The sequence below is a fragment of the Pteropus medius genome, unplaced genomic scaffold (genome assembly GCF_902729225.1).
Source record: "Pteropus medius unplaced genomic scaffold, Ma_sr-lr_union100, whole genome shotgun sequence".
NCBI classification, from domain to species: Eukaryota; Metazoa; Chordata; class Mammalia; order Chiroptera; family Pteropodidae; genus Pteropus; species Pteropus medius.
In genome coordinates, this window is record NW_024351730.1 from 17,194,345 (window position 1) to 17,221,658 (window position 27,314).

A 27,314-nucleotide genomic window follows, 5' to 3' on the forward strand; every position below is an offset into this window, starting at 1 on the left:
TACAAAAGAAATTGTCAATTATAAGTTGTGGATATGCTAAGTTAAAGTTAAATAGATTACAGCAAGATAGTTCAGTCTTTAAAATCCTAACACATTGCTGAAATCCCCAACAGGAGAAAAATATAAAGTATGACATTTCCCAAATGGAATACTTCTTTTTCATATGACATCTATTAATGTCATAGAACTTTTATTATTTCATGGAATATAGTTTGGGGAACTTTGCTTTAAAATATTAATTATCTTTTTGCTGGCTTTCTCTCTTATTTCACCAAGTTGCTGTTAGTAATTCTCAGAGTCCAGAGATATTCAGCTGTTTGTCATTCAGTTAACTAAATAAAAGAGCCCATGTGTGTGTGTGTGTGTGTGTGTGTGTGTGTGTACACAAAAGCTTGCATGATTATTAGGGAACAGTTTGAAATGTATCAAGAGACAAAATGAAAATGTTCTCTTTCCTGATTTTAGATTCAGCATCCACTATACACAGAAGACTATCATTTTCTTGTCTTTGAATTACAAAAGAGTGATATATTTCTTCTGGGGGCATTCTAGTTTTCTATTGCTTATATCACATGACTCATTTGTCTCATGCATTACTAACAGATATCTAATTTTTATTTTATGTTTAAACTACAATAAAAAGTATTTTGGTAAAAATTATATTGGTGATTTCAAGAACCTCCATTTTATCCTGCTATTCTAAAACTTGATTTTAACTGTACTCTTCATTTTTCACTTTTCTATTCCAAAAGAATGTTTGTTCCATAGTGGATGAGGCCCAATTCATAGCAATAGCTGCACATTACCTTACATATTTATCTACTTTTAGCTTATCATATTTCTCTTATTAATATTTAGCATAGAAATATGGTTAATTTGTTTGCTACATTTATTATTAATAAAGTTGTTTAAATCTATTATCTAGTTTAACTTCTTATATACTTTCTCATCCTATAGTACCTGTTTTCTCCCATAACATGAGATATTTTGCCAAATTTGTGAATATTTGTATCTTCCCTCTTTAGTGCTATTTTAAACTAATATATTCTGATGAAGCAAAACAATGATGAAAAATATTGATGATTGAAAGTCTCTTGGATTTTTTTCCTCTTTAAAGATTTACATAAATCAATATTTTCTCTAAAATTCTAAACTGTATTTACCTCTAATTGACAATTCCCCTTGAGAAATTGTTGACTCATTAATACAGACACTTTTCAGGAAGTGCAATTTTATTTCAACCAAATCTGAGATATTTCAACTAAGTCTTTCTCAGAGCACAGGTTTTTCTGAAACATGACATATGTTTTGTTTTACAGCCTGTCCCACTTTCTTGGTGATTGTATTGCATTCTGTAGATTTATTTCCTTCTAAGTTGGCTAACATGTTTTCCAAATAGTTTCACAGATATATAGAATGTTTCAACAGTTATATAGAAAGTATTACAAATATATATATGTGTGTATGTACACACATACACATACATACACACATAAATACACACACATATATGGAGGGAGAAAATACAGTTAAAAGATACTTTTTAAGTGTAGTGTTTTCTGAAAGCAAGGCAGAATCTCATCTTTAGAAATTAATTTGTATCTAAACATATTTGAAACAAGTATTGTTTCCACTTGAAGACATAGGTTAAAATGGTAGAAGCTGAAACTAAAAAGAACTAGTCCTCAAGGGTAGTAAATGAGCATAAATACCCAATAAGCAGATCAGATGAATACGCTTATAAATGATGAGTATCTTAAGTCAGAGATCGTTTGTTTATTTTTGTATTAACCTCATAACTTAGTTTAGCATTAAGATTTATTGAGTAAATGATTAAATAAATGAATACATGGATACATCAAAATATATGACTCCTCTCTCTTTATATGGTTATTACTATTACTATATGTTTATCACTACATGATTATTACTAGAGAGACATACACACATGTGCACACACACATATGTACCTATATGTAAATATGTTTACATATAACACATGCATGCTATAAATACACAGTGAGAGAGAGAAATAATTTTATATCATTGAAGATGAGATCGACATGAAAAATCAACATAAAAACAATTCAGATTTCTTTTATTTATTAAAAAATATTTATTGAAAATAATACCGAAAATACCACATGCATGGCATGAATATACACTTAGAATATACCAAATTGTTGTATAAGATGAATATCTTATTTCTTACTGTATTCCCATCTAGTTTTATAGCCCCCAGAAGAAACACAAACGCTCTACTTTCTTGCATAAAATATCTGTTTATGAAGAATATGTCAATAAGAAGCTTAAGAATCCATTCTATTTTTAAGCTATGACAATAAACCAACAATTTTACTTCAAAAAATGCAAAGTAGATAAAAGATTTTCAGCTCAACCAATGTTGAAATGAAAGCTATCAGGGTTTTTGTGATGCTTAAAAGTATATGTGCAGCCAAGCACTATTCTGCCTCTCAGGATGTGAGCAAAATTTGTGACTACTGCTGCTCTCTGCAGAATATAAATCCCGACCAGATATCCATTGGCAGGTCGGATCTAAAGCAACGGAAGAGATTCATTAAATTCCCTAAATCCTTCCTTTCCTTCTTGACATTCTCAAAAATCCTATTGGGAACTTCTGAGGTTAGTTTCTATTCAAGTTCACCTTAATGATTTTGATACTTTTATCAGCATTATTGCTAGAGGTTATATTGAAATACCTTCTGATTGATTTTTTTGCCAGATAATAATGCTACTTTTATGAATTTTACAGAATTAGATAATAGTTATTGCCTCTCAGTAGTATTTACAATAGAAGTACTGAAAGCCCCATGACACCTTGGTTAAAGAGATCATAAAAAAAGGTCATATGATAACCAGTGTCTCTGACAGTTCGTGAAATTTTAACACAAGTAACTGTCTGATAGCTGACATCTTCCATGATGCGGAAGGCCAGACTCTGAAAAAAGATGTATAACTTTTCCAATGCCCTTCAGGCATAATAGCTTTACATAGTCCTATACAATAATTTTTAATGGACAGTTTATATGTAATTCATATGTTGGATTTTAAAAGTTGATAGTTTCTATAAAATAATAGTTACTTTTTATCAATGCGGCTTCCAAATTTGACTCTTTCATTTTTTAATATAAAAGACCTTGTGAAAACATCATATGTGTATGTGTTTGCACACGTGACTTAGTATATCTTAAGTACAAATAATAGAAGTGAAATTTCTGGGTTAAAGTAAAAGCACATTTAACATTTTGACAAATAATAACATATTTTTCTCCTAGATAGTTGGCAAGGATTTATAAGTTCACAAGAGTATCCAAAAGGGTAATTTTTCATATACCTTTGCAAAAAGAGCATTGGATCAACCTTTAAAAATATTTTCCCAGCTCTTAGGTGAAAAAACACTATTTTTTAAATGTTAATCTAAATATGAGTGTGAAAAATTTTTTTATATTTTATTGGACATTTATATTTATTTATCTATTAACAAACTTTTAATGTCAGTTGAATATTTTTCTATTGGGTTGCTAACACTTTTGGAACAGCTGGAAAACTAGAAACTGCTCTGCTTATTTTCCCTATATGAATGTTAGCTGCTGAAGAGACAAAAGACAAAATCATCATCGACAACAGCACACACAGACATATAAACACACAGGCAAACCTACCAACTTTTCTCGAAGTAGAAACTAAAATGGATAGTTGTTTGAAATTCAAACCTTAGAAGCAAAGTATTTTAAAGGAAACAAATAAGCAGAAAGCTTATAAGAGTATTAGGATATGCTGGTATTTTATTTATTTATTTTTTGTTGTTCATGAATTTTATCTGTAAAGAGTTTTAGAGGACTGGACAGGGAAAAGTACAGATAATTCTTTAACTCCAGCGGAACTGCACAGGACGTATGATTGCTAGAGTCTAGGAATCTAAAAGGATACTGTATCCCATTCTCCATCTACAAGCTTGAAAAATTAGAATATTTGACAAATACTCTATAAGAAAAAACAAGGATAATTAATGTAATCTATTGGTAAATAATGACTTATGATAAGCTTCAAGTGGACATTAAAAATCACTCATATGCACAGAAAAATACTACAGGACAGAATTTTGAGCATTGAAGTAAAATGGTTATATTTATATTTTCAATATATTCCCCTAGCAGTGTGAAGAACTGTGAGACCAGCATATATATGGAAGACCTCCTACATGAGTTATTGCAGTATCCCAGGCAAAAAGAGTATGGTAAGGATTCTGAAGTATTAAAGGTAGACATAGAAAAATGAGGGCACATTAAACGTATTTCAACACAGTTTACAACACTTGGTATTTAAAAGGATATCGATTGGTGGTACTTTAGGAAAAGGGAAACATCATTGAAGACATCGATGACATTCTGGTATGAACTATTAGATGGTTTTGATACTGAACTGAGATAGGGAGCCTTGGAAGAGGAGTAGGATTTTTGTGTTGATTTTGTTTTGAGGATAGAGAGAGATTATAGGATCAGTTATGGACAAAATTTTATGTTTCTTATGAGACATTAAGGTGGATGCATCAAGTCAGATACTTAGAAATCAGAAAAGTTTTCTGAACTGGCAATATGAATTTCTAAATAATAGTCGTATTGATGTTATGGAACTAGATAAAATCACCAGAGGATACAGTGTAGTATGAGAAAAGAAGAGGGCCAAGGATTGAGTACTTTAGAGGAGAAATAAAATTTTAGATGCAGACAGAAAGGAAGATCAAGAAAGAGACCTAGAAAAGGTTAGGAAGTTACTTACGAAACGAGAAAATCCAGGAGATCATGTAGTCAGTCACACAAACCAAGAAGGAAGAATTTTCAAAGAAGGACAGTATCATCAACCTAATAAAAGTAAAATGCTTCTGGAAATTTAATTGGGATAGATGAAATGATTCTTTTTTTTTAATGGAGCCTTATGTAATCATTGTAAAGCTTAGTAGAAATAGGTCTCAACATTTTTATCATTGTAAAAACAATTACTATATGCCTTGAGTCAATGGAATAATTCCTAATAATTTGAACGATAACAGTTGTGCAAAAAAAAAAAACATGTTTATCACAGCTAAATTTTGTTCTATAATTTTGAAAACATTTTAGATATGCAAGGAAATATAAAATATAGTATCCATATACTATTTTTAAAAATCACTGCAATACAGGTGCAAGAATCAACAGAAAGGTAAAGAAAACAATATACGTAGACCTGAAATACTTTCTGGTATATTTAAGATCTCAATACATAATGAAAGGTGAAGTCACTAATGGTAAGTCATGCATTCCCTCAAAAAATATTAGTTTAAAATTTGGCTATCTGAACAAAAATATATCATCTCATCATATTACAAAATAAATTTTAGAAGGATTAAATATTTATTTGTAAAATTATAATAATTTAATACAATAAATAAATTTAAGTAACTATTTAACCAAATTAAAAATCACTACTAGAAATAGAAAAATATTCTCAGGTTATTTTATAAATTTATTATTGTATTTGAATCTAGATGAGGAAAATTCAAGAAAATTATAAATTTATATCACTTAGAGATAAATTAAATATTAGCTAAAAAATGAATCAGAGAAATGCTGACTTAAGTTAAAATATCAGCATTAAAACACAGAAAAAACATTTTTATTACTTTTCCAATTATTTGCTTGTGTATTCATACCAAGAATTAATGGTCATTATCATAAATTGATGTGCAATTTTTATTTATATTTTTGTTAATTTCTTTCCAACCATGTACGTATGTTACATTTATAATCACAAATACATTTTAGGAAAATGTTTTAAGCAAAGTCTACTCACAAAAGCCCATCAAATGAAGAATGCAGTTAAACTTGAACTCTGTTAGTTGTCTTGTGTTCCAAATTTGAAGTATGATTTCCCATTGGTGGTGGGAATTAAGTGGGCTGGGGAGGGTCTCTGGAACCCAGAAACTTGTGAAATAAAGGATGGGCTTGGGGAACAAGGGTAATATTTATGTTCATAAACCATCTGAAAACTAACTCCATTTTAAATGAAAAGTTTGGGGGAAATGTTTTTATAAGTAATCGTCAATGTATTTTTTAATTTGTGGTTTTAACCTCTTATAAAAGAGAACTATAATATCTTGGGACATTAAAAGTAAGAGAAGAATCAATGTTTTGCTAATAAGGCATGGGAGTAGTGAGTGACGGACAATTTCAAAACCAGAATGATTACATTTTTTCACAGAGCTGTCATAGCTTTACCACCAAGGAAACTGTCACATTTCCAGAGAAGCCTCTAATTTTAAAAGAGTTCCTGTCAGATTCCTTCATTTTTTTTAATTTCACCTGACAAAAGTATTTACCTCATGTGATAGGAACAGTTTCACAGTAGTAATTAAGAAAATGTAATGAACAGAAGTTGGTAGTAAAACACTTTATTTTTCATTTTTTGTCATGTCTTTTCTTTGTACATACAACTTATAAACTCAGGGTATTATTGACATTTATAAATTGAATCACAAATAAAATCATCATATTTTGTAAGTAATATTGTATAAACAAAATTAATTGTATTTTTCAATGAAACACATTACTTAATTCTGAAAATTCTAAAATGGAATTCAGTATACTAGTTTCATAAATTATATTTTTATTTGAGTCATTGCCCTGTTTTCCTCAAGTTAACTACATGCTTTTTTTACATGTTATTTCAAATTCTTTCTTCTAAATATGTATCACAGGCTATATTTCCATGACAACACTGCCAATAATCAGAAATGGGAAAAAATGGTAATATATTTTTTTATGGAAGATGGTTGGCTAAAGTGAAATTATCAGCCATGGATGAGACATACACTGGACGATATCTTATGCCATATGTTAATGGAAAACCTGGATTTAGTGCAAACAACAGAAATTTTAATACATTTATCTGAGTATTTCATCAAACCTAATTGTATTTTGGAAGACCACTTAGTCAAAAATGTCGGAAGCCAGCCGACGAAGTAATTGAGGGTACCTGAAAGGGGGAGCATGGACTGAGGAAAAGAAAGAAGACAGACAGAATTGCAGGAGGGATCACAGAATCAAGCTGTGTCTGTGTCCCCGAGTTTATTTAGAACACACTATTTATAACATTTCAATAAGAAAGACAGTAGTCAAGAACCAAGGTTAGCCAGATTACTTATCTAGTAGAACAATGAGATTCTCACAACTCAGAACTCTCTGCGAAACTGTAGCAAGGAATGTGCAGTGATTGCTATGTGAACAGTTACCTCCCGGTTTTTCCCAGCGCTTTACAATCTCAACTTCTTACATTGTTGCCAAGTACACAAATATCCTTGTTCCTTGTTATACGTTTTCACATGTCCATAAGTGACTCCCACATCTCCCCCTTTTTTATTGTTTAAATGCCCGAACCCTCCTGGTTCTGGCGCAAGGTGACTGTGCCTGTCTTAGGTGATCCCCTCACCAGATCTGGAACTTACCCGTCATCGGTACGTGCATTCCGTCATGCACGCCCTGTCTTAGGTTGTCCAGTCTCTGAGGGAGTCTTACCCGTCTTTGACTACCAGCCCCCGCAGGAGGGAGATGTCTATCTTTTAAGCCGTATTTCGAAGTCTTACATGATGTAGGTTGGCCTGAAGTTTTAACATAGCACTAATAAAGTATTTCAGTAGAGGAGGAAGCAGGCACAAAACAACAATTACACAGGCTCCTATAGTCAAAATAGAAGCAGCTAGCTGATAGAAGGAAGACCATGAGGGGACAAGGCCCTTAAGGTGATCCAAAAATTCAGTGGACAATTTATCAGCGTCAAATTGTAGAGGTTTAGCATTTTTAAGTCCTTGTATTTCTTTATGCAGGTTAATTAAATCTAAGGATACATTAACATTGTGCCATATGCCTTTTAAATGATATTTTACTCGATCCCAGTTATGACTGGTCTCATATCTTCTAGATGTGACACAGATCCAATGATACTTTACATGACATTCTAGTTGAGATCTAATTTTTAGACCCTGGATTTCATCACCCAGGTATTCCACTGTCTTATACAGAGCATCTAACTTTTGTTCTAATTTTCTGTCTATGTTTTTCTGTGTTCGCAATGCTAAAGTAACATTTCTAGACAAATCATTGACATAATGAGCAGTTTGTACAGTCTGTGAGAGAGCCACCGCAGCGGTGGCAGCAGTAGCTATAAGAGATACAATAGCAAGTATTCCTGCAACAATTAGTCCAATCACCCTCCTCATAGATGGCCTGTCCAGCAGCGATGTGTTGTTCACTTTCACAATGACATTTGGTCCTTGCTATATGGTCGGATGTAAGAGAGGTGGGTCAGGAAAGTATGTCCAGTAAATTGCACCTTCAGTTGTCATCGCCAGGCTCAGCAAGATCAAGGTTAGGGTCATCCCACTGAGTGTGTGGTGGAGCAGCGAAATGGACCAACCTCTCCGGCAACCACATGGCGTTTTCTGCATCCTGTGGAAAAACACAAACATGCCCTCGTCCCCATATTAATACCGGGTCGGGGCCATGTTGATTAGTTTTGAGCATCAGAAATTCAGTTTTTTGAGCATGAGAAAGAATTTGTGGAGAAACCGGGTTGAGGGCATCACGGCATCTTTTTGCCATGTTTGTTCGACCAGTCAGATAACATTTCCTGCATGGACTTTCCCAGCTGGGCAGCAGTCACAGCAAGTCCCTTCATATATGACAGCCCTATGTCAGAACACAGCCTAACATAATCACTTAAGTCTCCTTTCTTTCTAAAGGGTCCGATTGTTGTTTGATAGGCAGAATTTGCATTTTCATAAGCCAGCTGTTTTACCAGCAGAGAACTGGCTTCTAGGTTCCCTAAAAGCCGTGAAGCAGCCTGCTGCAGCCCTTGTTGTAACCCTGTTTGAGGCATTGGTTTCTGATTAATCCAAAGGGGTGTGCCAGTTGGTCCAACAGGGGCAAAAATCACAGGAGGGGGATCTAAGCCTGCAATTATAGTTGGAGTCAGCCTTCCCCCTGACCTCGGTGGATCCTGAGGAACTTTAAAAATTGGCACTTTTAAGGGCTGAGGCCCCATGGCCAGCTTTTGCATCTGCAAAGACAAATTAGCCAATTTCTGTTTTAATTGTTCAACCTCTTCTTCCTCATGATATTTAGCTGTCTCATCCTCTAACTGAGCAGTATCTCCTGGATCTAAAGGTTCCTCATTCTCATCAAAAAAGAGGGAAGTAAAAGGAGGCGGTGGAGCAGTGGGTGCAATATCAGGATTAGGTGGAGCCTCAGGGCCAGTAAAAGCATCCTTGCCTTGTTCCTGCCATTGAGTTCTCTCATGCCTGGGATCTAAGCAATCCCTTATCAATGTCCATAATCCAAAAGTATCCACTGGCACTTTACTCGGCCCATGGGCATCATAATAGTCTTGTAACTTTTGTCCTACCCTTTTCCAGGTTTCTAAATCTACAGTCCCTTCTTCCGGAAACCAGGGACATACTTCTTCTACAAATTGCAAAAACTTAGTTAATTGTTGCTGGCCCACTTTGGCCCCTCTTACTCTAAGCATATTCTTAAGCATATGTACAAAAAGCAGCCGGCTATTTCCTTGGCCCATTTTTACTTCTTTAAGTTTCTGTTTCAGTTTCTATATTACAATACTCCTGCGTACTTACGGTTGGCCGCCTACAGGACTCTTAGGTCCCCAGATTCCGCGTGCGCACGCCTTACTCTGCGGCACGTCCTAGCTGTTATCCCCCGTGTTCAGGTCCCTGTTCGGGCGCCACTTGTCGGAAGCCAGCCGACGAAGTAATTGAGGGTACCTGAAAGGGGGAGCATGGACTGAGGAAAAGAAAGAAGACAGACAGAATTGCAGGAGGGATCACAGAATCAAGCTGTGTCTGTGTCCCCGAGTTTATTTAGAACACACTATTTATAACATTTCAATAAGAAAGACAGTAGTCAAGAACCAAGGTTAGCCAGATTACTTATCTAGTAGAACAATGAGATTCTCACAACTCAGAACTCTCTGCTAAACTGTAGCAAGGAATGTGCAGTGATTGCTATGTGAACAGTTACCTCCCGGTTTTTCCCAGCGCTTTACAATCTCAACTTCTTACATTGTTGCCAAGTACACAAATATCCTTGTTCCTTGTTATACGTTTTCACATGTCCATAAGTGACTCCCCACACAAAAAGTATACTACTTAAATGTTAGAGTGAGATGTCTTAATGTTCATTGTACAAGAATTTGTAAAATATTAATAAGCATTACAGGTTAAAAAAGTTTCATGGATGAAAATATTTAGAAATGCTTATTTAATGTAAATCATTACTGACTGAAGAAGCTGTAAGAGGATTTTTAAGATCTGTAAAGATCTAACTCTTACCTTACTCGAAAGGTAACAAGTTAGCCTGTTACAGTTTCATGGATACTAGCAGAAGTCATAAGATTCCTGGGTCAGAAACAAATGACTTTGTTAGTAATGGCCTAGCAAGAACATCATCAGCATATTGCTTCGGTTCCCCTTACCCTTATGTCCCATGGAGGCAATGTAAAAGGGCCCTAAGGAAGCCAGCACATGCAGTAAGTTGAATTACAGCAGAAGAACTTTGAATTTAGTAAACTCAAATTTGTATAATGTATAGTAGGCATGCTTCTCCTTTGCTTCTGTCTTCTAAGGCTGTTCGTTATACAAATATTCTAGAAAAGATAGTCTAGATTAAAAGATATCTTATGCTTCCTCTCACAAAACATTCAGAAATGCAATATCCCATGGAGAATTGTGTCCGAAGAATCTTTTAAAATGCTTATTTGCATTGTGAATCTTAAAGATGTACTAGGATTTCCCAAATCTAATTTGAATATGAAAATTGTGTGTCTGTGTGTATGTGTAAAACTATTAGAGCATGTAGAAATCATGAAATAATTGAAACAAATCTTTTTTTCATTTCATATGTTGGCTAATATTTCCAATCAACTTGACATTCTCTTTACTGTTGTGTTCTTAACTATTTTAAGGGGTAATGGGGAGTGGAATCCTTTCCTGAAATTGAATTAAAATATTTACTTAGGTGTAATGGCATCTATTTAAATCCCAGCTCCAACACTTACTGTTTAGATACAGAAAAAGAGGAAAAAAAACCTCAGAACTTCAAGGTTTTATCTGCAACATTTTACCTTGTGAAATTTATTTGATTAATAAAAAAATGCATGCAAATAACTTCATATTTTGTCTAGTTAGTAGATATGTTATTATATTAAAGTATAATATTTAATTATTGTTTTATTTCATAAAATATTAAATTATAAATAACTATAAAATAAATTTAAAATTATATTAATATAAGAATGCTAAGTAAGGGTCAAGTGAAAACAGAAATAAGCAGTATATACACATAGGCACATGCACATACACACATAAAACAACATTTGTTAGAAACTGACAAATGCCAAAAATCAAGCAAATTTAAATTTCAATCAAAGATCAAATTTAAGATAGAAACATCAAAAATAAGGACCAATATAGATTTCATTTTAAATATTTCACATTTGTTTTTAAATTATCTGTATGTGATCAGAAAGCAAAGTTGTTAACTGTTCCTTCACATTTAACAGCATCTTTCTGCTTGAAAGATGTAAGAACAACCTCTAGGGAAGGAGATTGATGACATTCGTTTCCTTCCTTGTCTAAATAGTTGCAACATTTGCTCAAAGCATTGATTGGTCTTTTCTCTTTTTTAGTTCATATTCTCATGATTGTGTAAAAATTATGTCAACAGTCAAATTTATATTCTTTTTATTTAGTAAGAATTAATATTGTAATTCATAGGAGCCATAGTCATGTTAAACATTAACTGTTTAGAAATAATTTCGTTTTAATTATTTGCAATGTGTTATGTGTTGAAATGATTTATAATTAGAAAAAAAAATTTCCTTTTATTAAAATCTAAACAAATAGAACATAATGTTTCAGCCAAATTCCTTTTAGGATGCGTGAGGCTTAGATTAAAATTGACTTTAATAGGATCAGAATAACAGCATCCAAGAAAAAAATATAGACTTAATGCACTCATTACTTATATTATACTCAGTCATTTTACCATGTTTCTATTTGTGTATAGTAATTAATTAATAGAAAAAAAAAGCTACCTCCTCACCAATTTTTACTGTTGATTATCTCTGCTTACATATTCTAATAAATTAGCCAGAGTAAAATATATTTTTTAATTATGCATTTCAAAAATTCGTAAAAAGAAATTGGTCTGGAAGATGTGAATTGTTTAAACTATCAAAGTTTCAAAATATCTTGGCAGTGTTGCCTTTATTAATGAACTTGGCATAAAGATTCTTCAGATGAGATATTAAACTAAGGTGTTTTCTATAGTCAAATAGTCTTACTTGTATCTTTCCAGATGGCCTTATGTAGGCCATCATTTTTCAGCTGTCAATGAAAAAATGCTAGGCTATCGATTTGCATGGGAATTACTTTGTCAGGATTATTAAACCTATTTTGAGGGTATCAATGTGAGAATTCCATGAAGAGTTTGAGCCATGTGTGGAGATATTAACAAAATATTTGAACAAGTAAAATAGTTTAAAATAGGGAGTATCTATGAGTGCAGGAAAAGTAATTTCTCAAACAAGCCTAATTTGCCTGGCTACATGGCCTCAGGTTAGTGATTTCTGTTTAAACCTCTATAGGTTCTTGAATATTTCTTTAATAAAAGAAAATCGAGGATATTATTTTTAGTCAAAATGGTCCTGTGTGGGGCAATTCTGGAAACTTTAAAGCAGTATCATATGTAAAACAAGAATAAATAAATTATTTTAAAACATAAAACAATGAGAAAAATTCTGACAAAATTGTAGTTCTAAAGATGTGTGTATATGGCTATTTTTAAAAAAATGTTTTTGCTAAGTACAGATAATGGATCTATTACTTTTGAAAAACAAATAATCTTTCAGAAAACATGTAGCTTTAGGCTCTAGAGACAAAGTAATCAGGAGATTAGATGTTTGGAGACTAAGAATTTCTGAAATATAATATGATTTCTATCTATTCTTAAATATCTTTTAGACTATGTATCTCAATCTCTGTCCATCTATGTGTATTTATTATATAGTATGTGTCCAACTGTTGTCATTTGTCCTTTTTTTTTAACTGCATTATCTTAGAACTTGAGTTAGTCAAAGGCTCTGAAATAGTTACTGATGTTAAATATTGTGAGGGTTTTAATTTTATCCTTGACAGTTATAAAAAAATTAATATGGCAACATTAGTCTAGACATGGTCATGTACCATATCCAAATTAGTGAACCAAGTCAGGCTCTTTTTTATGAAGCCATTTTTTAATCATTTTCATTTTCTAAATAACCTAGTTTAAGTGGAAAACCAAATACAGATGAATTTCAGTGAAACTGCTCTGTAGAACCAAACTAAAATGGAGTCACTTGTGTTGAGGATAAAATAAAGAATATCAATTTATATGCATAAATTAAACTTAACCTAAACTTACAGGAATTTATGGCTTTTCTCAGAAATCAACAAAGGATACCAGCCAATCCCCAAATGCCAAGTCTGTTCATGGCATCTCTGGACTTCCTTGTTCCTTTGATTGAGCTACCCTGATCCAAATAAGAAGACCACTAGCCAACCAATCTGCTAAAAAATCCAAATAACTTTTGTATTTATCCCATACAAATTGCTTTGTCTATGAGAAACTCAAGACCCCTTGTGCCCAAAGCCTTGAATGTCCCAGCTTGCAGGTTGAAATCCTTGCAATAAACTCAACTCTCTGTTTTGTTTTATTCAGTATGCAGAGTTTGGCTTTTGCCAGCTCTTACACAAGAAAGGTATCCATTTCTTTTATTGTCAGTTGGTATTAACTACTAGTAGTCAAAATTAAAAAATAAGAATCTAGATGAGTACAAAAAAAACAACAACAACAACAACAACAAAAACGCTATGCATGAATTCTACCAAGTCGCAACTTTAATCGAATTGGTAGAAAAGTGTATTAATTTATGTCTGGAGACTATAGGGTGCATTAGTTACGACACTAAAATTACACATATGTGAGTGTGTATGTTATGAATATATTCGTTCATTCTAAAAAATCTATTGAGTACCTATAATTGTCTAGAAACTGTGCTAGGCATTACTGATACAATGCTGAGCAAAACATTAAGCAAATAAGTCCCCTATTTTTATGGATAGACTAGTAGGAAAAACAAAAAGATTAATATGAAACAAACACAAAAGTTCAACTATGAAATAATGGAAAGATAGATGGTTTTATAAAACCATCAGGCTAAAGAACTTGATGTGTCTCCTTTGAAGAACTGTCAAATAAGTTGAGATATTAAGAATGACTAGGAGAATGACAAAGAAAAAGAATAATAATCATGCAGGGAAGAAAATGTCCCTGCTCTGTAGTAGGAAGCATCATGGTGCATATAAGAAAGTGAAACAAGTCCACTGTGACTGAAATGGAAGCTGGAGACAGTGATGGAGAGTAAGAGAAAAAGGTAGGTTAGGGCTTGCCATAAAGTGCCTTGCATGTCATGTTAAGAATTTTTGTTTTCTGGTATAAGAGAAGTAGAAAGACATTGAGTGTTTTAATTAAGGCAGCAAGTTGCAACATAATCATATTAATCACATTTTCATTTGAAAGATATACCTCTAGTTATATTCTAGAGGCATATTGATGTGTGAAGGGAGTGAGGTAAGACAAATCAAAATGCTAGACAAGTTAGAAAGTTCTTACGGCAAACCAAGTATGGACTGTGTGGTTATGATGAACGTGGAAAGTTAGAAAAGATTTAAAACATATTTAGTGGGTAAAAAGAGAAGATTTCATGATGGATAGATAAAAGGGACATGAAATGGGGTGAAAGATGACTTCTTAGGTTTCTAATTTTCACAGTTAGCTGAATGGTGGTACTCTGAGAGAGAAGTTTGGGCTAGAATGGTGGGGAGGAAATGGAAGAAAATTATGAGTTTAATTTTGGAATTTGAGGTGTCTGTTTCAGATATCCAAGAGAAACGATCAGAGAGTTAGGTAAATACATAGTTATGGTGCCCAGAGGTGAGGGCTTGATGGAAACTGAAATTAGGAAGTCATCTGTATATAGTGAGTAATAAAAGCTGTAAGTAATGATGAAATTACTTGAAGAGGAAGTATAGGGGAAAATAGTGTAGGAACCACTTGAGGAACTCAGGCAATTTGAGAGGGAAAAACAAACTGGCAAAGGAGACTGACAAATGTGACATAAGGGGCAGGAGAAAAGCAGGGGGAGAGAAGGTGAATTAGCACTGAATATGGCAGAGGAGGTGAATTGGTGAATATAGTCAGTGTTGCTTGGAGTTAGAATATAACAAGGCATGTATAATATCTTTGGAATGTAATGATACAGAAATCACAGCTTAGTGATTCTGAAATGATAGAGAAATGGTGATGAAAACTAAATACACCAAGTGTTATGGGTATGATAATATAAACATTAGGCTCAGAGAATTAATGCATTTACTATATAATATAAATTATAATGTTAAGTGGTAAAATTTTCCATCTCATCAGCTGGAAAAGGGTTCTTCTAATATGTTTACTTTAAAAAATTGATAACTCTCAAATATTTCAGGCACATAATTTTGCATGGGCTACAGCACAGGATGATGATAAGAACATTGGCTCTGAAGTGATAACAAATTGAGTCAAAGCTAAACTTTACCTGACCAGAAGTATGAATCCTTTGAAAACCTCAGTATATTGAATAACAGGTTTAATGGTAATAACCAACTTATATCTCAAGACTGTTGAGAAGATTCAGAAAGAAAAAAGGGTAGGAAGTACATAGTATAATATTCTTTAATCTATAAAGTTGTAAGAAAATTATATAAAACATAGATTGATCTGATTGTGTGTAATAATAATATCCTAAATAGTGTCTCGTCTTCTGGTCTTGCTACTCAGTATTTTAACCTCTAAACTCTGCCTCTTAACCCCACTATTCTCCCCTCTGAACTTTAAATGTTGAATGAAATGTTTATAGCATTTAGCTGCGTGTCTTCCTTCAGTGTCCATGATAATGCTTTTCACAGAATATAGCCTTAAAAATGTGTCATTTAAATCACAAAAAAATATGTTAGATAAATTTATTGTTTATTACATGCTCAGACATATTAGGGAGCTTCCACTTCTGTACTACCATGCTTTATGTGTTCACACAATAATTTCTTCCACCGGCTTTTACAAATTGCAATTAATTAAAGCAAATAGTTACAAAGCAAATCGGCCAGTAGTGACAGTTACATCCTTTAAACCATGTTGAATCAGTATCATCTACACACTTATCTGAAGTCAAATGCTGACAAACTGTTGTTAAATACATTTATTTGTTCTAACTCTTTTTAACACAATTTTATTTTATCTTCTTTCCTAGCTGCTTTTTTTCTCCTACTACCTCTACTTTGAGTCAGTTAAGGATGGCCATCTTTCACTCAGTGCTAAAGGATATACAAAGACTAACTTAATAAATACCAAGTCGAAACCTGACAAGAATCAGCTGTGCCCCTCTCCAGATTGATGGGCCCTTTCCAGGAAGCTTTAATGTGCACATAAAATGTCAATTCTCTGAAATAATTTGCAGAAGATTAGTTCCATGGTGATTCAATTTGATAAGAATGGGTTTTAAGAACTACCTCAGTGGACTTATTTGTACCAGGCTGACTTATTGGTCATTTCCATAAAGATCACTGAAGTGTAGATGATAAACCAGCAGTGGGAATAGCTCTCAAACCACCAGCCCCCAACCATTCTGACCCACCTGCCTGTGGTTGCTAAATGTTTTCATCTTGCTTAATGTATTTCTCTGTTACATTTATGATCCAGGATTCAAACTTGTAGCTATCATTGCCAGCCTTTTGGCCTCAAATTACAGCAACTGAATTCCAGTTGTTTTCATCATATTGTTTCTAAATGAGAGAACTGTACTATTATTTGTCATCTTAAAAGTAATAAGCTGGAGGAAAATATGTTAAAATAGAAAACATTTTTGCCTATGAATGGTGGAATTATGGATATTGTTTCCATTTTATTTCAGTTTTTTTCATTAAATTTTCTTTATTTTTCAAATTCCTTGATTATCAGGAAAAAATATCAAGTGAAACAGTTTTAAAGTGATAAATGCATGCCAATGCATGAGTCACATAGATCATTAAAAATACCCAGAAATAGTAAAATAAGGAACTCCTTAAAACCCAGAAAAAATTCACTATCATTTTAGTTGAGACTGTGAGTGTCATTAAACTATCAGACTTAATAGGTGAGAAAAAGCATTAAGTAGACATATACATAAAGAACATTTACACATAAATAAAAAAAAATGAGAATATTTATTATAGTATAGATTTAAGGATCAAAAGCAATTCTTTTTAAATAACACAATGACTATTTTCTGAAGATGAGTTTTTGTGAACCACTTTTTTTCATGTAAAGTTTTTGGAACAAGGTTCACATTCATCCATTTCACTATCTCTTTTTTGCTTTGTTATTTCTTTTTTTTGAACTTAAAAGGACTACTTTATATTCTTAAGAAATTTTATTTTTTTTAAATTTCACTCTACTCTTTTCAAATGTTTTCCTAGTTAATTGTTAGAGAATACATTGAAATAGACTACGAAATCGGATAAACTGAACTACAAAATTAGAACTTTAATATATCATTGTATAGTACTCGGGTAACAACATTAACATAAGTTAGAAAATTGATTTTTAATACTAAACTTACAAAAACTTGTGACTGCAATTTACACAAATCTGATGGAAATGAATATGGTGACAATAATCCCAGATGAAAATATTACCTAGCTGTGTATCCACATACCCATACAGATGAAAGCAACATTAAGGAAGGAACCCTGTTTTTAACCCACATTACTTATTAATTCCTAAGTATATACAGTAGAGTTAGTGCTAAGTGTTTTAGGGTTTCTCTACTAGATCCTTTTAAAAGGCATGAGAAATCCAACATTTTCGAGTGGTACTTACACTAGAGTGTTATTAGTTCCCTGACTACCCTCTGATCACTCCCACTGTTTCAAGGAAGAGGACACTGCTGGTGTGGACACTGTGGACACTGCTGCTGCTGCTGCCAATCATGCAATGCCATCTCCTTCATGGTACTACTACCATTTCAACTAACTTCACTTATGACCTGTAACGGTGCTCCACTCCTCCATATACTACAGAGATATTTGGTATGTCAAGGTCACAGTTAATGATTATTTATCTTTTCTTTTATATTTGGATAAAGCTACTTTTCCCTCACATCCTTATCTTATCAAGTTCTTAGTAAACCACTGTTGCAGATTTAAATTACAGATTCCTTTTTTCCCATGGTAACCACACATGAGTTCATAAGATGAGCTGAGGAAGGATTGAGTGACAAACCAAAGGGCACCAAAATTATTTTCTTTCCCTAAACTTGATACCTTCTTATGGAGTCAAGTTTGATCCTACTAAATTTATCTTTACTAGAAACATTTGCAAAGCACTTAATTTGTGCCAAGCATTGTTCCAAATACTTTATTAAATTAACCCATTTAATTCTCACTACAATCAATTTTAAGAATCAGGTACTGTTATTAGCCTCATTCTACAGATGAGGAAAGTGCAGCAGAGAAAGATTAAGTTACTTGTTCAAAGTTTTACAACTAATAAAAGGAAGAGTCAAGCATGTTGGCTCCAACTCTGCTCTTAACTGCTCTACTGAGGCAGGCTGCCCCTCTCCTCATGGAAAGCAACTCAGTGTCTCATGTAAACAAACACATCATAAGCCTGATCTACCAGTTCACTACACACTCCAGGTCAGTCTGAAACCTCAGCCCACTACATGGGCATCATGCCCTTCAGCTGGCTTCAGTCATAAGAAATTGACTACATGTTCATCAGTCCTTATCCTTTTGTCTCAAAGCTGAAGCAGTTGCTCAGATGCGTATGTATCATCTTTCCTTGTACTGCTAAACATTTCTCTTCTAATCAAATTATCTTGTTTTTGAACAATGCTAGGCAGGTAGCATAGTATAAACTAGAACTTAGGAGCATGGATTTTGAAGCCAGATTTCTTGGGTGTAAATCCAGACTGCCACTTATTGTGTGACCTTATGCAAGTTACTTACCCTCTTTGTGGTTCAGTTTCTCCATGTGTAAAATAGGAAACTTACTTTTAGAGTTGATATGAGAATTAAATTAAAGTGTGTAAAGCACTTCAACAATGCCTCGCATGTGGTAAGCATTACGTCAGTGTATAGGTTATATAAAATTTGTATAGTATCTTACCATTTTTTATGCTATTATTTTGACCTTTGCCAATTACTGAACAATTATTCATACTTATTTTGTAATTATAAAAGGACACAAAGAGTTTGTCCCCTAAGTATCAAACTATAGTTTAAAAAAAAAAAAAAACTACTTATTAATCCCATTCACCCTTACATTGTTAAGAAGCCAGTTAAAAATTAAAGATGTAAGAACTGGAATGGGTTAGTTACAGCCCTGGCTCTGTGTAATTCCACCCAGACTTTAGATCTCCTTCTAATTTTGTGGGAAGAACACACATTAAATTACAAGTATTTTCAAGGGTGAAACACTGATGAGATATTGAAAATTCTGATCCTTTTTTAACCTTTTAGCTAGTGCACATGAAGATTAAGAATCAGATATGTATATATATCTAATATACATATATATATTCCAAACAAAACATATCATGGATAACATTTTCATTTATTTTAACCACTTGATATAAAATAGGTTGACTTTTAAAATGACAGTACAAATAATTTATGCATATATTTATATATTTTTTAAACAGCCTATATAAACATAGGCATAGAACATTTAATTTTTCATAGAGATGTTATTATTGAGTGACATTTTAAAACTCTGATAAAGTATTAAGATTTGATCATATTTGATTACAAATATGCTCACAAACCTGAGGTCAAACATAAGATGATTAGTCAAGTTATATCTAATATTGTTATAATCCTGAGCTATTTAGAAATATCAACTGAGCAGTAACTTTAAAAAATTGACACTCATTTTCTTATCTTTCTTTTAAATGTCATATCAAAAAGTAAAATAGAATTGTTTTCAAACTAAAGTTTTGATATAATGAAGTCAATATGTATTTTGGCCTCATATCTATGATAACATGTCACCTTATTTCAATAAAACATATAGCAAATAAGTTGAAAGAGAACATAAAAGAAAAAGATTTAAAGAGAGGACAGTAAAAGAAGATAGAGCTTGAACAATTCAAGCTCCTATGTCACTTTTCATACATACATTTAACTGGAATAGCCTGAAAGAAAAAATTGTCCCTTCATAGATCCGTTCTTTTTTTCATGTTATTTGACGCTTTCAAATTCAATATTCAGATTCAATTTATATTCTGAATTGAATACATTTACCAGACTTTCTCTGGGTATATAACTCCGTTTATTTGTGCAACATATATTCATTGAAATTTTAACATGTGACATTCTCTGTGCTGGGTTCTGAGACAAACCCCACTATAAAAATGTTTACAGTTCACTGAGGAAAATACAAGTTCATAATAAAATTTATGTTGGAAATATTTATAAGATGTGATGGAAGCTCGTGGGAGAGGTACCCACTTCAGAGAGGGACACTTAGAGAAAGAATGCAGGAAGGAGAGAAAACTCATCTGAGGTCTGAAGTATTGACAAGAGTTAGTTAAGAGTTTGAAGAGTGGAGTAGTGACAAACGCAGGCTTTGGAGTATTTAAATCTCAGTTCTACCAGTAACAAGTTGTGTGACCTTGCAGGAATATCATACGGAGTTGTGTGGAATGTTTATTGTACCAAGGTCTTTAGTCAAGGGTGAAAACCAGCCAGAGCTCTACTTATAACCCACAGACTATGGAAAGGGCTGTGGCTGCTCAGAAGGGACACATTTTTCTAATTCACAGGCACAGTAGGGGTTAAATACAGATATGATATTGAATTAGCTACTTTACCTTATTAGCCCTCAGATATCTAAAATGGAGGTTATAATAATAGCTATTTCATAGTGTTGTGAGGATTACAAGCTTTAATTCCTATAATTTACTTTGTATGTACCTAGTAACAGCACAATAAATGTTATTGTCATCACCAGAAAATATGAAAGGAGGAAGATAAACATGGATCAGAGTGGTTACCAACACCACTATTCTTCCAGGTAGAAGTCTCACAATACAAAACAAAACAAAACAAAACAAAACAAAACAAAACAAAACAAAACAAAAAAAAACAAAACAAAACAAAATAAAACAAAACAACAGCATTCTGAGATACGGGACAATCCCAAACATGCACCATATCTGACATCCCGAATTTAGAGTAAGTTACTCTTCACTATATAAAAATTTTTCTTTACTTCTTACATTTTTTCTTTTTACCTTCTATCCACATTTTATTTCTTTTTACTTGCTATTTCTTCTCCTTTCCCCTTCGCATCCAGTATATAAGAGTGATCTGACAGTCTTGCTCATGAATATTTCGAGTAGCAACTAAAAAGCTTCAAATTCCCAAAACATTCACGTGGTTAGCCACTGAACTTTGTTCGTATAAATGGCTTTGTTCATATAAATGCTAATAGATAAGTAAATTAACTTTCATTTTAATTTTTTAACAAAATATGAAGAGCATAATATTTCAAATATACACTTTGCCCCTGCTGATTTTGTTTTTTCCTTCTGAATTACTCAGACCAACACTAGTGCCAAAGAAATGACTCTTTTGATTAGAAAATAAGTGAAAATTGAAGATCTGTCACAATGTATTCGGTAGAATTGCACAAAACAAAATAATTTTTCAATTCTGTGATGAAAGGATGAGCTCCCTCTGTGATCATCACTTTCTAGGATTGAAGAGGTCGTGGTTGTGTGGTTTGAAATTTAACTGAGTTCAAAAGTGTGAAAGAAATTTTTTTTGATATTTATCTCCTGATGTGGGGGTTGGGGGACCCAAAAAGGCCATACCAGTGGAATATCTGTATTACTATGCAGTGTAATTCATTACTAATAGATTAGCAAATGACAGTAGTTATTAATAATTTCTAATATTATTGTATTACTCAGAAATTAATAAAATTAAAATAGAAATTATCATGATTTTAGTCTATATATTTTGATCTTTAGTTTTTTTGTTATATCATTATTATATTTATACTGCTGAGCATATATGAAAACTTACTAAACGTATTATTAGAGACTATGACAGATAGCAATTATGACTATTTTGTACAGAATGATAAATAAAAATAAGAGAACACAAAAACATTTTTATAGTAAATTAAACTGTGGGTAAAAAAACATTTTTTTAGGAAACTTCTAATAATTTAATTCTAAAATAGAATAATAAGGTATTATTCATCAAAAACATATCATGTCATAAGTAGGAGATCACATGTATCTCTCCAAAGTTCTGCAAAAGAAAATACATATCAGTAAGATGTATAAAATAATAATAGCATGGCAATTTCGATAATAAACTGTCTTTAACTTACAACAGTGAAAACTCTTCATAGAATTTAAGAAAATAAATTAGAAACTACTATCAAAAATAGAACACAAGTCCCAAATTTCAGTATATCACTTTCTTACTCACTTTTAGTTATTCACTGTTTCAGTCATGACCTTTTTATGGGTCTTATTCAAATTGGCATTATTCAAAAATAATGTTGTGCCAATTATTTATCTTTTGTTTCTCAACTCCAACACTTTTTTCTTTCCTTCCTTCATTTCTCTTACTAATTTGTATAAGTTGTCTGTTAATTTTACAGTGCTGCCTTTAGGTTGCATGATACTCAGTTGAGACTGTGACTAAACAAGAAGAGGAAGAGCATGAATTCTGTGACAGAGGCCAAGAGATGGATGGCATGACTGTTGGGAATGTGCAGCTACCCTTTTTCTTGAAAGGGTGCAAGAAACTTAATTTGTACTGAGGAGAATTACATTTTGTTAGGCAGAGTATATTGTTTATATTTGTCATATTAATTCAATACAATTCTAAGAATGATGATTCCAATGCCAAGTAGCCAAAAGAATGTATTGGTTATTTACCAATTTTTTTCTCAGAGTCAAATAGAAGGTGATAATAGGAGATTGGAATACAGGAGGGACATCCTTTTAACTTTTTGTTTGCTGTCCCTAATAGTATTGCCCAGGGGTTGCTATGTCTTCCAACCACTGCAGGTGATTCTCCTCAAACTTCATACTCTTAGAACAAGTCTCATCATTCTTCTTCAATGAGACCAGCCACAGATAAGTTACATTTCCTTCTCAAAGATCTGTTTCAAATCAGTGGTTCCTTACCTCAGAGAGTCTAGACTCTTACAATCTAACTCTTTCCTTTTATTCTCTCAGTCCTGCTTTTTTCCTGCAGTTATTATCTCTGGGTCATTTCTGTGTTCTATTTTTGCTCATACAGACTTCCATCAGCATTATAACAGATTCTCTATATGAAATATTTTCTGTTGAAATATGTGGTATGGTTTCTGTTTTCTCGTTCAATATAAATTAGTAGAAATTTTGAAATCAAAGTATTATTTGTCAAAATAATTAAAGTTTTACTATACTGTAAATCCTGCATATACTTTGAATATCACAAAAAGAAATGTCGCATGGTATCAACCTTAAATTTACCTTGGAAATTCAAGTTCAAGTTATCTCATAATTTCATATAGAATCGATATTTGGATGTGTGATGGATTTAACTTTTTGTTACTCATGAAGACTGTAAAAATTCTAAAAGAAAAATTCTAGGTAAAGAAAAATTAGCTAAAAACAGGATTTCTATTTTAAAACAAGTCAAAAATAAACAGAAAATGTCAAATCAATGACATTTGTTTAAAATCATTGTAATTTGGGGGTACTAACATGATATTCTCTGAAAGTTATCCTCTGTTTACTTGAAATAGTTTGAAGAAAATAAAGTGATGGGGAGTCACATGTTATTTCATTTCTTGTAAGTATTTTTTGCAACTAAAATGCAACTTAATTCTATAAATAAAGTAATATAGAGAGCTATTAGAAAACAGAATAAAAGGAGAAAAGTATTTCAAGTTATATGTCTATTAACTTATACTTTAAAAAGCAGAAAAATCAAAATAGAAATAGTGGAAAAATAAAGAACTGAGATGTTGCCAGTTGTCATGTAACAATGTTTCCTGAAGTATTACACTAATGTATAATGAGAAAATTAATGGGCACTAATATAACACTGTAAGCTATAAATAACAAAAATGCATGAAGTGTGATAATAATTAAGGAGAGATTCTTGGATCTCGTTAATATCAAAGAGACTATTGGTATCAACTTACACATGGTTGTAAAATTAAATTTCCAAAAACCAAAAGCGACAGCAAACAAACAAACACACTGTGGTTGATTTAATATAAAACATGACTCTGATCATGAAAATGATAATTTTTATTCCAAATCACATTCTATGCTATAGATACACCACATTTTGTTTTTCCATTCATTAATTGATGGACATTTGGCTGTTGTGAATGGTGCTGCTATGAACATTTATGTAAGTGTTTTTGTGTGCACATATGTTTTGGTTTCTCTCAGGTTTATACAAAGGAGTGAAATTGCTGGCTAATATGGTAATTCTATGTTTAACTTTATGTGGGCCTGATGGACTGTTTTCCAGAGCAGCTGTGCCATTTTTGCATTCTTACCAACAGTTTATGTGGTTTTCGATTTCTCTGGAGCCTTGTCAACACTTGTTATTATCTATCTTTCTAATTATTAGCCATCCTAGTGAGTTGGGGGTGGTATCTCATTGTAGTTTTGATTTGCATGTCCCTGATGAGTAGTGATGGTGAGCATATTTTAATGTAGTTATTCCTACGTTTTTAAAATAAATTCTGTCTCTTAAATTAAAAAAAATAAAATTAACATTGAAAAACTTCTAACCATGGCTGAGGAGCAGCATGGTCATATTAAACAGTTTTCAGATAATAATTATAAATTTTGGATAACATCTTTTATATTCTATTTAAAGTGTACCAAAGTTGTAGATGGAGTTAATCTCAGATACTTCGACTGAAAGACATAAAAGAATTATGAGATTATTTTTCTCTTTGGGGACTTTGCTAGAAAATATAGAGTCACATTTGTCTACCAGAAGCAAGTGATTAGAAGACAATGGCATGTACGAATTTATAAATAAGCCCTATTCCACTATTATTTAATTTACTACCCTTTATTTTTTTATCTGTATCTACTTTGATTTGTACATTTTATGAATTTATTTGATGATGTAGTCCACACTAAATTTTTTAGAATAATTTCATAAATAAATACATTAAAAACATCCTGAGTTTCTCAAAAAAACTAATGAAGTGAGTTCATTCACATCAAAAGGAAGTAGAGGACATGTGCAAGATTTTATGCTTGTTACTAGTTACGATACTCATTATACCTCATTAAAATAACAGCTTTTCTGGTCTTTCAGTGGTCGAGTAAATAAACCCTCATCAGCACCTCAAAATGAAATAGCCCTCTAACTGAGCTCATCACTTTCTTTTTCCCTGAGTCACCCCTATCTTACACCATCCATAATGGGTTTTCTCTACTAAATAACATAATGCCATTATTTCCAAATCATTCTTCTAATTGCTCTGTTATCCAGACTTTCTTTCAAACACTGCATCCAATACATGAGACTTGGATATTTCTATTTTTATGTCTATTTGTTTTTATTTATTTTAATTTAACGATAAACTATTCATATACTTTGCATAGTTCTTTCTAAAATACCAAGTTTCTTCTGTTGTACAATTTTTAATGTCCTATCATTGCCTAGTGCATAAATACACTATTATATGATTAATTCTTAAAAGAAACACAAAATATTTGCTCTTTATTTTTAAACTTTTGATGTTTTAGTTTTACCTATTGTATAATTCCTGACACTATCCTGACACATAAAATTTTCCAAAATCTGACCTGATTCTAAGAAGACAGCCATAAATTCTGTTTTTTCCAAGCCAAACCTACTTCACCAACCTAACCATTCTCGACCCCTCTTATTTTTCACCACTCCTAACAAAAAAAGATATGTTCTTCAGGTTTAGGGTACTTATCTTTTTCTGCTATCTATATTAAAGCAATATATTTTCTAAAGACAAACTAAATTCCCACTTTCTTTAGCAGCCTTTATCAGAATTCATTAGCCATGATAATGATACTATTGAATTTATTTTATTATATTATCTATAGATGATAATGTGGCTTTATAGTTCTTTTACTTGACATAATCGTCAGTGTCTTATCTCTCTACCTTTGATAGAAGCTCCTAAACGAAGTTCTTGGAGGTAACCATTTCTTACATTTACACATCCTCTCAGTGATTGGTAAAATGCTCTAAATATAGATTACCTGGCAAATGTTATTTGTATAAACACAGTTCTTACAGATTTCAGCTAACAACATTTGATAGCAAACTAATTCATTTTGTTGAAGTATTCTTTAATTGTACTGATTTGAATAGACAGTCAAATGAGTATTTAGAAAGAATTTTTATTTAAAAAAATCAAAATGATCAAATAAAAATTCACAGCAAGAGGGCTTCCAAATGTGTTGTTTTGGGGAAAAATTGCCATATGGCTCTAACAACAACAAAATCCAATTCTAGACAATTTGTGTGTCTAACAGATTGGAGTTTTATCACAAATATGTTGGTTAGCTAATGAATTCATTTGAGTGTGATTAACTTCTGGATTGTAGCAAACCTGTTTTTGTATGAAATTATGGTTTGGAATGATTACTCATTGGCTTATAAATCAAATAATTTAGTTTGTATATAGAAAATCCAATATACATGTAATATGAATTCCATTTTTAAAAATATAATTCATAGGAGATGGATAGTGTGAATTTGTGGTGACTTTGTAAATTGGCTGACAATTTATTTTGTGACATATGCCTGAAGGAATGTTTTATTGTAGCCTACAAAAGAGGGTTTTAAATCTTAAATCTTATTTTTTCCAAAGATTATAATAAAAAGATATGAAATTATCTCTTCTGAATTATTTTCTCAATCTTTTATTTTAATAATTCCAAAAATTGTGAAAGTACTTTGAAATATTTTAAAATAAATCTATGTTCTTATATGCAGAATATTTGTAATATCTGAACTGCATGACCTTTAGAAAGTGGTAGTAAAAGTAAAACAAATCTTCAGAGCATTGGAACCTGTGCAACACTGGGTAAGACAA